Source organism: Myripristis murdjan, chromosome 19 (assembly GCF_902150065.1).
Source record: "Myripristis murdjan chromosome 19, fMyrMur1.1, whole genome shotgun sequence".
In the NCBI taxonomy this organism is placed as follows: domain Eukaryota; kingdom Metazoa; phylum Chordata; class Actinopteri; order Holocentriformes; family Holocentridae; genus Myripristis; species Myripristis murdjan.
The window spans coordinates 28,865,365-28,875,511 of NC_043998.1; positions in this window are offsets into that span (position 1 = coordinate 28,865,365).

Below are 10,147 nucleotides of genomic sequence, written 5' to 3' on the forward strand. Positions count from 1 at the left end.
TCTGTAGCTAGCTTCCTGTCAGTCTGTGTCGATGCTACTAGCATCTCTGCAGCCTCTGCTATCGTCATCCATCCCCTCCCCCTCCCCCTGCCTTCCTCAGTGTGTCAGAGCCGGCGTGTGTGTGTGTGCGTGCGTGTATGCGCGCGCGCGCGCGCGTGTGTGTGTGTGTGTGTGTGTGTGTGTGAGAGAGAGAGAGAGAGAGAGAGTGTGTGTGTGTGTGTGTATGCGTGTGTGTGTGTGTGTGTGTGTGTGTGTGTGAGAGAGAGAGAGAGAGAGAGAGTGTGTGTGTGTGTGTGTGTGTGAAAAGAATAAGTGAGATGAAGACAAAGCTCAATTGTCAGAGAAAGAAGAGAAAGAAATGCCCCCCAATGCACGCACACACACACACACACACACACACACACACACACACACACACACACACACACAGCTGCACTCTGTGTAAAGAGGACAGAGATGTAGAAAGATGGCAGACATGTAGATTTGTAGAAATCTTATGGATTCATGGAGAAATCTTAATGTAATTTTCCAAACTACAATCAGAACCTTGAAACAAACGAAAATGAAAATGAAATTTGATCAGAATCTCACTTGCTGACTTTGGTTCTTTTTTATATGTTATTGAATGGATTGATGTGTGTGGAGTTCAGGATTGTAGGATACTTGCTTGATTAGGCTTTCATAAATGATAGGGAAAATTATTTATAATAATTTGTGCATCACAATAAAAGCGATGATTGATAACCCTAACTGTAACCTGTAACCGTAAGTGTAATAATAAGTCTAGTAATACAGGATTTGAACTACGTCTTCTGGTGATCAGGAAGGTGAGCAGTTCACATCGGGAATATTACTCTGCAAAAATGATAGCTTGGGCATTAAGAACATATGCTATAATAAACTGACAGGCAGGCAGATCTTTTCCAAATAAGGATCAAGATTTCCACTCACAAAACAATCGCACAACTGACATGAATTTAACACTTTATTAGCTACTACAACTAGTAATGATAAACAACTAATGTATGACATATAAATAAACAGGACGAACAACAACAAACAAAAGAAACAAAAAGGAAATGGATGGCAAGGCAAAAGAGCGGAGGACATAATTATGCTGTAACACCAAACTGTAATGTTAGTGGACAGGTAACCACTCTGTATCTGGAAGGTTATGCTATGTCTTTCTCAACACTGAGTTTGAGAAACAGAAGATAAACCAATTCTAAGTATAGCAGTAATGAATGCAACAGGGGCTGAGCAAACAGAGCACTGGAGCACCTGCCTGGGCCTGGGCAGGTCTCGCTGTAGGTGGGAGTTGCATGCAGGTGATGGCAGACGGTCGGGTTGGTTACAGCAGAGCCCAGAGGGAGTCGTGCTGGACGGGGTTGTGCAGGAACTGGAGGGTGGGGTGGATCAGACTGTCGGTGGTGATCTGGTGCTCTCTGTGAAGAAGGGGCTCCAACGGCTCATACCGGGACAAATCAGTTGGTAATCCCTTATCTAGGGTTAGGGTTAGGTTAGGGTTAGATGGAACTCGATATCTCACGCCAACTTCATCTCCAATTTCGGTAGTACAAGCAGCATAGTTGTGAGTTTTCAGGTTAAAAGGCACTGGCCCTCGCACGTTACTGGGCTGCCAAAACCCTGAAGAACACCACGTCTTAACCAAGGTTCGGGGTTAGTGTGATACCATGTGGCAGAACCTGATGCCCGGGACTGGGATTCAGGAACTGTCAGACTTGGTCCAGCCTTATGGAGTCACCCCCTACCCTCAGGTCATAACGTGTTGTAACAAATTGGGGGCCTAGTTCTAATCATAAGTCTACGGCTTGAGATCGCTTTCTGGGGTCAGTGGGGGGATGGGGGTTCCGTGTAACCCGTGTACCTAACCCTAACCCTAACCCTAACGGTTCCCAACGATCTCCCTGTGATGCACTCTCACACCACAGTTGCCGTTGTCTGTTAGACGCGGGCAGAGACCGAAGGCGTAGCACGGGCCGGCGCATGTCAGTCTAAATCTGTCCTATCACATGTTTTGGTCCCTAGAGGAAAGAGGAAGAAAAGGAGGAGGAGCACAGAGGTAGAGAGGGACGCCACGTCTGCAGTGCGTACCTCTCCCGCCGGCATAGGCCCCCATGCACACCTCCCCCCCACTCCCCAGCAAAAAGGTAAGGAGTAAGGTTAAGGTTAGGTTTTTAGGTAGGTTTAGGTACCAGATGTAGGTCTGGTTGAGGTCAGGGTTTCATTAAGGTTAGGGTATAGATGAAGGAGGGTTAAGGTTAGGTTTAGGTATGGGATCTAGGATTGGTCAAGGTTAGGGTCTGGGGAAGGTTAGGGTTAAAATAGGAGAGGGTTGAGGTTAGGTTTAGGTATACCATCTAGGTCTGGTTAAGGTTAGGGTTTGGATAAGGTTAGGGTCCAGGTTAAGGTTAGGTTTTTGGGTTAGGTTTAGGTACCAAATCTAGGTCTGGTTAAGGTTAGGTCGAGGGGAATGTGCCTGTCCCCCGAAAGGGACAGGGGGTGCACGGGCCCTCCCCCAGGACACCCTATCCTCCTGGGATTGGGTGCGTCCACGGCCACCTCTCCTACCGTAGCGCACCAGAGTCCAATCCTCCTCCCGATGGGTCATGTTTGTTGTTTTGCAAATTGAGGCTTTGTTATATATTAATAACCACCTTTGTTTTTCTAGAAATTGTATATATTTATATCAATATGAATTATTTATTTATTTATTTATTTATTGTTTCTATGAAGTTATTTATTTATTTATTGATGTGTATCCCAAAATAAATGAAATCAAATATGTATGTAAATGAAATGAAATGAAATAAAAGGTTGTAAATAAACTTGTTTTTAATTGAAACTAAAATGAAATGAAATTCTTTGTTTTTTATTATTTTTTATTTTTTTATTTATTTTTTTAAAAAATGAAATCAAATATGTATGTAAATGAAATGAAATAAAAGGTTGTAAATAAACTTGTTTTTAATTGAAACTGAAATAAAATGAAATTCTTTGTTTTTTTATTATTTTTTATTTTTTTATATTTATTTTTTTATTATTTTTTTATTTTTTAATTTTTTTAGGAAAAGTTTATCAAAAAACTAAAATGAAATAAAATTGGCCAATATATTTGTGTGCCAACGGCAACGTTTCGACCCGACAGGGGTCTTCTTCAGGCCTAGCACACAAAAAAAGAAGAATAGAAAAGGTTGGCTGAGCTGCAGAGCAAGAGCTGTTTCTCCTTCGCTGATCTGAGCTGAAGTGAGGAGTTTCCCCGGGCTCCTCCCTCTTGCCAGGGCTATCGACTTCGGAACCTTTCGTTTTTTTGAAAGCAAGAGCTGTTTCTCCTTTGCTAGTCTGAGCCAACGTGAGGGGTTTCCCCGGGCTCCTCCCCCTTGCCAGGGCTATCTTCTTCGAAACCTTTCGTTTTCTGTCACAATGAGAGAGTTTATCTCATTTTTTAGTTAGGATTTTTGATGGGGGGTTAAATGGGGTGGGAGAGTGCGAGTGCGAGTGCGTGTGTGTGTGTGTGTAGTGTGTGTTTTTTTGTAAAAATATGTGTGTAATGTAAGGGTATGTGTGTGTTGTGTGTGTGTGTGTTGTGTGTGTGTGTGTGTGAGAGTGTGTGTGTGTGTGTGTGTGTGTGTGTGTGTGTGTTAGGGTTAGGTTAGGGTTAGATGGAACACGATATCTCACACCAACTTCATCTCCAATTTCGGTAGTACAAGCGGCATAGTTGTGAGTTTTCGAGTTAAAAGGCACTGGCCCTCGTACGTTACTGGACATGCCAAAGCCCTGAAGAACACCATGCGTGGACTGAGTTAAGGAGATAATGTGAACCCACATGGCAGCTCCGATTCCCTGGACTGGGCTTCAGAAACTGTCAGGCTATGGTCGGCCCATGGGCTCACCTCCTACCCTCCAATCACTTATATAGATAGATGTTGCAACAAATTGGGGGCCTAATCCTGTTGCTAAGTCTACGTTTCGTTTTATGGGGTCATTGGAGGGATAGGACCCGTACTAAAAGGTCCTCTTTTCCTCCCAAATTCCCCAACTATCGCATAGGTCCGATGACTTGGTTAGTTGTTAGGGTTAGAGGGGTTCGACGGGAGGTCTAGTGTCCTCCATGCTATACGCGCAAGGGAGGGGGGGTTTGGGTAGGATAAGGCCCACTATCAGGGGGGTTAGGGTTAGGAAAAGGTTAGGTTTAGGTGGTTGTTTTGGGGTTGGTTAAGTTTAGGGAAGGGTTAGGATTGGGCATAACCGGGAGGAGAATTTAGGTAAGGAGGTGGGAGGTTAGGGTTAGGGAAAGGTTAGGTTTAGGTATAGACTGTGAGTTGGTTAGGGTTAGGGTTTAGGGTTTAGGGTTTAGGGTTAGGGGTTAGGGGTTAGGGGTTAGGGGTTAGGGGTAGGGTTAGGGTTAGGGTTAGGGTTCAGGGTCAGGGTTAGGGTTGGGTTAGGGTTGGGGTTATTGGTTAAGGTTATAATTTATTTGCGCTGGCCGACTGATCTGGGTGGGAAGGGGAAGGGGAAAGGAGAAAGGGGGTTATAGTTCCTCCCAAGGACCAGGGTTTTGGTCCCCAGGCAGAGCATCCGGACAGAGGAAGAGGGGAGCTGCTTTGTAATTCTTACCAATAATTTATTTGGATCTGGGGGGGGGCCCGAGCCCCACCTAGGTGTGGGGTCGGACCCTCCTCCAGTCCTGGCTGCACGGATCCCCAGGGGACGGGGGAGGGGGGACATCCCAACAGTTAATAATTGGATAAAATAAATAAAATTATTAATAAGTGCATAATCAGTGGAGTATAGTGGCTGGGGATAGGGGATTTAAAATAAGTGCTAAAATATACACACAACAATCAAAAGTGCTCAATCATAAGTGCTATAAAATTATATATAAATAAGTGCTAAAAACAACACAGCAAACATATATATAAGAATATATAAAGAAAAGCACACACGAGCTGATAAAATATTATTAAGAAAATTAAAATCCCTCTGCCAGTCACTAAAACCCACTAATAAATAAATAAATAAATAAAATAAATAAATAAATAAAATACATAATTCACTGTTTTTTGAAGGGGATGTCCCTCCTCCTCCCGAGCGGGGGATTGAACCTTGGACCTACTGGTTGACAGGTGTGAATCTTACCAGTAGGCCATTTGCTCTGGGTTGTTGAGTTTGGGGATCCGTGCAGGCCCTAATGCAGGTGCAGGGAGGGGGCGACCACGCCAGGGCCCAGGGTGGTGGTTCAGCGAGGGTCCGCATTGAGTCCTCCTGGCGTGGTGGTCCCCAGCCTGTGGATCCAAATCCTTTCTGCCCTCTTCCTCTGTCCACAAGTCCAGCGGTCGTTGTTTTCCAAACCTGAAACAATGAGATGGGTGGGTGGATGGGTCTGAAAATGTTGAACCAGAGGGGTGGCAAGTCGACCTTCCCCAATGTTATACAAGTGTTGTGATAAACGGGTGTGTATGGAGTGTTTGGTTTCGCCTATGTAGTGTTTATTGCAAAGTGTGCAGGTGATGATGTAGATGACGTTGGAGGTGGAGATGGAGAGGGAGCCTAATGTGGGGTGTGCAGTTTTGGTATGTGGGTTGTGTATGAATTTTCTGGTTTTATAGTGGTGGCTGTATTGGAGTTGTGTAGTGGGTCTGTTGTCAGTGTACTGGGATCTTATGAGGATGGATTGAAGGCTCTTGTGTTTTCTGTATGCGGATATGACTTTGTGATTGGAGAATGCCGGGTGCTGTGTTTGTAACCTAGTGAAATTGTGTTTGACTATTTGATGAAATCCTGTGATCTTGTGGGAGAAGGTGGAGACAAAGGGTATGAGATGTGGCGGAGAGAGAGGTGTGTGTTGTGGTGTAGCTGTGTGTACCTGGGTGGGATCCGAGCGGTCACCTCCATGGGGATGGGGGAGGGGGGGGAGGGGGATTGGGGTGGGGGTTGGGGTTAGGGTGAGACATGGAGGGGTGGGAGTGGTTGGGGTTAGGGATGGGGGCGGGTTTGGGGTTAGGGGCTGGAGGGGGATCCAAACTCTGGTTCGGATAGGGGAGGAGGTTAGGGTTAGGCGTGGGGAAAGGGAAATGGTTAGGGTTAGGGGAGGGGGTGGGTGAGGGGTTAGGGTGGAAGAGGGGATACAGACCCTTGTTCGGGTAGGGGGAAGGGGGGTTAGGGTTAGGCGTAGAGGGTGGGGGAGGGTTAAGGTTAGGCGTGGGGGGTGGGGGATGGTTAGGGTTGGGAAAAGGGGTGGGTAAGGGGTTAGGGTGGGAGGGGGGATACAGACCCTGGTTAGGGTAGGGGAAAGGGGGGTTAGGGTTAGGCGTTGAGGGTGGGGGAGGGTTAGGGTTAGGCATGAGGGGTGGGGGATGGTTAGGGTTAGGAGAAAGGGTGGGTGTGGGGTTAGGGTGGGAGGGAGGATACAGACCCTGGTTAGGGTAGGGGAAAGGGGGGTTAGGGTTAGGCGTGAGGGATGGGGGGTGGTTAGGATTAGGGTTAGGTTCGGGGTTGGGGTAGGGATACAGACCTTGGTTCAGGTAGGGGGAGGGAGGCGACGGCTCGGATCCCTGGACCTGGGCTGGGGTGCTGGGAGGCGATGAGCGAGTGGGAGCGAGAGAGGCCAGGGTGGAGTTCTTGATGTAACGGAGGAATCTTTTTGAGTAGCCTCTGGATCTGAGGCTTTGGAAGAGTGTATTGGTGGCTGTGTGAAAATCTTCAATGTTTGAGCAGATTCTGTGAAACCGGATGAGTTGGGATTTGATGAGTCCGCGGAATGTGTGTTTGGGGTGGTAGCTAGATTTGTGTAGTAGTGCGTGGGTGTCTGTGGGTTTAAAATAAACTTTTGTTTGTAGAGAGTTGTGTGTTTTGTTGAGGGCCCTGATAAAAACTGTGGTGTCTAAAAAGTCTATGTGTGTGGGGTTTATTGTATATTTAACGGAAATGGATGAATGGTGGTTATTGAGGGTCTGGATGAAGCTGTGAAATTGTGTGAGGGAGTGGGGCCAAATTCCAAATATGTCATCCAGGTACCTGAGGTAGAGTGAGGGTTTGAGGGGACATTTACCCAGGGCTTCTCGCTCCCACTCGCTCATGTAGAGGTTAGCATAGGAGGGGGCGAACCTCTGACCCATGGCTGTCCCGGTGATCTGTAAAAAATATTGATTATTAAAGAAAAAGTCGTTATTGTTGAGACAGAGTTGGATGAGTTGTAACAGTTCCTTGTCCGGTCTTTTTGGATCTGGATATGTATTGAAAATTTTCTGTATTGTTTGTATGCCCAGTTGTGTGTTGATGTTTGTATATAAGCTGTCTATGTCTATGGTGAATAAAAAGGCTGAGGTAGGGACAGCCATGGGTCGAATGCGCTCCAAGAAATGATACGTGTCTTTAACATAACTGGGGTGACGTGTGGAGAGGGGGCCTAGAAAATGGTCTATATATCTTGATATATTGTATGTGGAGCTGTTGCAGTCAGATATGATCGGTCTGCCGGGAGGAACTTCAAAGGGAACCGTCCAGGTCTGTGGTTCTTTGTGAATTTTGGGTAACAGGTAAAAGTATCTGGGTCGTGGGTGGTCTGGTCCGAATAAGAAGTCTTTTTGTTTGGCAGAAATGTACTTTTTGGTGTAGAGGGTCTGAATTATTGTGCGAAGTTGTGTCTGGGTGTGGGGTTGAATGGGGTTGTCCAAAAGTCTGTAGTATTTGGTGTTGTGTAATTGTCTATTAGCTTCCAGAAGGTAATTTTGTCTGTCCATGATTACTGTTTTTGATCCTTTGTCTGCAGGTTTGATGATGATATTTGGATTATTTGCCAATTCTGTCAGGGCTCTGCGTTCGGCCCCCGACAGGTTGTCAGGGACATCCGCCGGGGGCCGATAATTCCGCAGAGCCCGTCTGTCTGTCCTGATGGTTGTCTGTAGATGTTGGTGCAGTCCGGCCTGTTCTGGTTCCCAATTTGAAGAGTGAATGAATGGAGTGTGCTGATAGTCTGTGTCGGGGTGGAAGTGGTCAATAAGTTTTAGTCTTCTATGATAGAAGTGGAGGTCCCTTTGAAGTTCCTCCCGGTCCAGTCTGGTGGGGCGAGGAATGAAGGAGAGCCCCCTCTCCAGGAGCTGTCGTTGAGGGGTAGAGGGGGTAAATAGGGTGGCCAAATTGAGGATGTTGGATTTAGAGTCCCAGCCCAGGTCCTGGCGTGGTTGTGTGGTTGTTGTGGGGGTTAGTGGTACCGGCTGGGTGTTGGGTGTTATGATAAATTTAGCTGTTGCATCCAGTTCTGAAAAATTAACTTAGCTGTGTGGGATGTCCAGTGAATATTATCTTTTTCTGTGTGGAAAGTGTCGTGGGGGATTTCAGTCAGAATGGGAAAATGTGTGGCCATGATGTTATTTACCAGTTTAAGGTTATTGCACTGTGTGGGAGTGAGCAGTGGTGAGAAATTCATGATGGGGAAATATAGATCTGCATTAGGGAAGGCCGACTTACCCATACGGAAGAGGGACTTGAGTTGTTTTGTGGTGGTCTGCCTGGGGTCCTGGTCCTTGTTGTTTAAGCCCACAGAGAAAATCACAATTTTCACCTGTGGGTTAGGGAGGGACTTCTCACAGACCTTGAGGAAATGGTATGCGTTAGCTCCAGGGTAGCTGTCCAGTTGTACCTGTGGATAGTTATGGGGGGGGATGCGATTGATGTTGGAGTCACCTAGTACCAGGACTGGTTTACGTGGTCGAAAAAACCAGTCCTGGATTTTCCTGGTTGGGCGGGCGATGTGGTAAGTGGGGTAGAAGGGGGCTAGGGCTGTGGTGTCAGGAGGAGGCGGTTGAAGGTTGGGAAGGGGAGGGGGGGCATCCGAGTCCCGGCTGTCTGGTCGGGATGGGACAGTTTGTCCTACTTGAGCCTGGATAGGACTCCGTGAGGAAGGAGAGGAATGGGCCAAGGGGGAGAGGGTCTGTGGTGTAGGGGGAGTAGGGGGATGGGGTTGAGTGAGAGGAGGGGAGGGTGGGGTTACCTGAGGTGGAAGGGGAGAGGTGGGGGATGGGGAGGATGGGTGGTGGAAGGGTGGGAGGGTGGAGTCGAGGGATTGTGCCGTTGGTTCTGTAGGAGAAGCGGGGGGCGGGGGAAGGGGTCCTGAATCTGCTTGTGGAGGGGCTGGGGTGGGTTGTTGGGTGGGTGGTGAAGAGGAACCAGGTTGGGAGGGTGGAGAGAAAGAAGAAGGGTGAGTGATAGAAACGGGGGATGTGCCGACCCCTCGGGAGATCCGGCCAAACAACTCGACCCCAGTGGTATTATGAGGGGAGGGCTCAGAGCGGGCTACAGGTGGGTTATGGGTAACCGTTAGGGGCCCAATCATCATTTCAGCCCCCCCGCTCAGGTGTTTTGGTGGGGTCTGCCGTTCGGCCCGATCCCCCGGGGCGTCCGCAACATCCGACTGCTGTGAAAAAGAGAAAATGTTATCTTGCATGTGAACCGATACATTGGATTTATTGTATAAAGAAAAAGAGTGTAATGATATGGACTGCAGTGAAGGGGGGGTGGTAGTGGATTTCCGGGGGGACTGGTGTATTTCTGCTGTGACTGGAACAGCTACCCTGGAGGCCAATTGCAGGTCATGGGTGGGTGGTGTGTGGGCGGGAGGGGTGGGGAGTGGGATGGGCGAGATGCTGGGGTTGGAGATTGTAGTCTGGACGTCCTCTCTGGAGGGGAGGGGGCCCCAGGTCACCTTTCTGGTCCTCTGTGGCAGGGGCGTGGAGGTGGCTGGGGACGGTTGAGCCGGTGGGGGTTGGGTGGAGGTGGGTGGTTTGATGGGTCCTCTTCTGATCGGCTGGGGGTTGGGAAGTGATTGTTTGTTGGGGATGTACTTGTGAGTGTTGTAAATGGGGTGGGGGGCTACTAGTGTGGTCTGCTTGTATTGCCGGGGTTGGGATGGAGGTTGTCGTGAGGGATCTGTGAAAATGGAGAGTCTGTGGGGAGCTTGTGCTGCAGGCAGGGCTGGATAGTCTTCCTCTGGATGTTCCGGGATGGTGGGCAGACCGGTGGTGGTGGTTGGTTGTTGTGGGTGACCTGGGGCAGTCCTGTGGGTTGGCTGTTGGGGGAGGTGAAGAATCCTGTGCGTCGCCTGTAGGGTCTCCGTTGTGAGCCT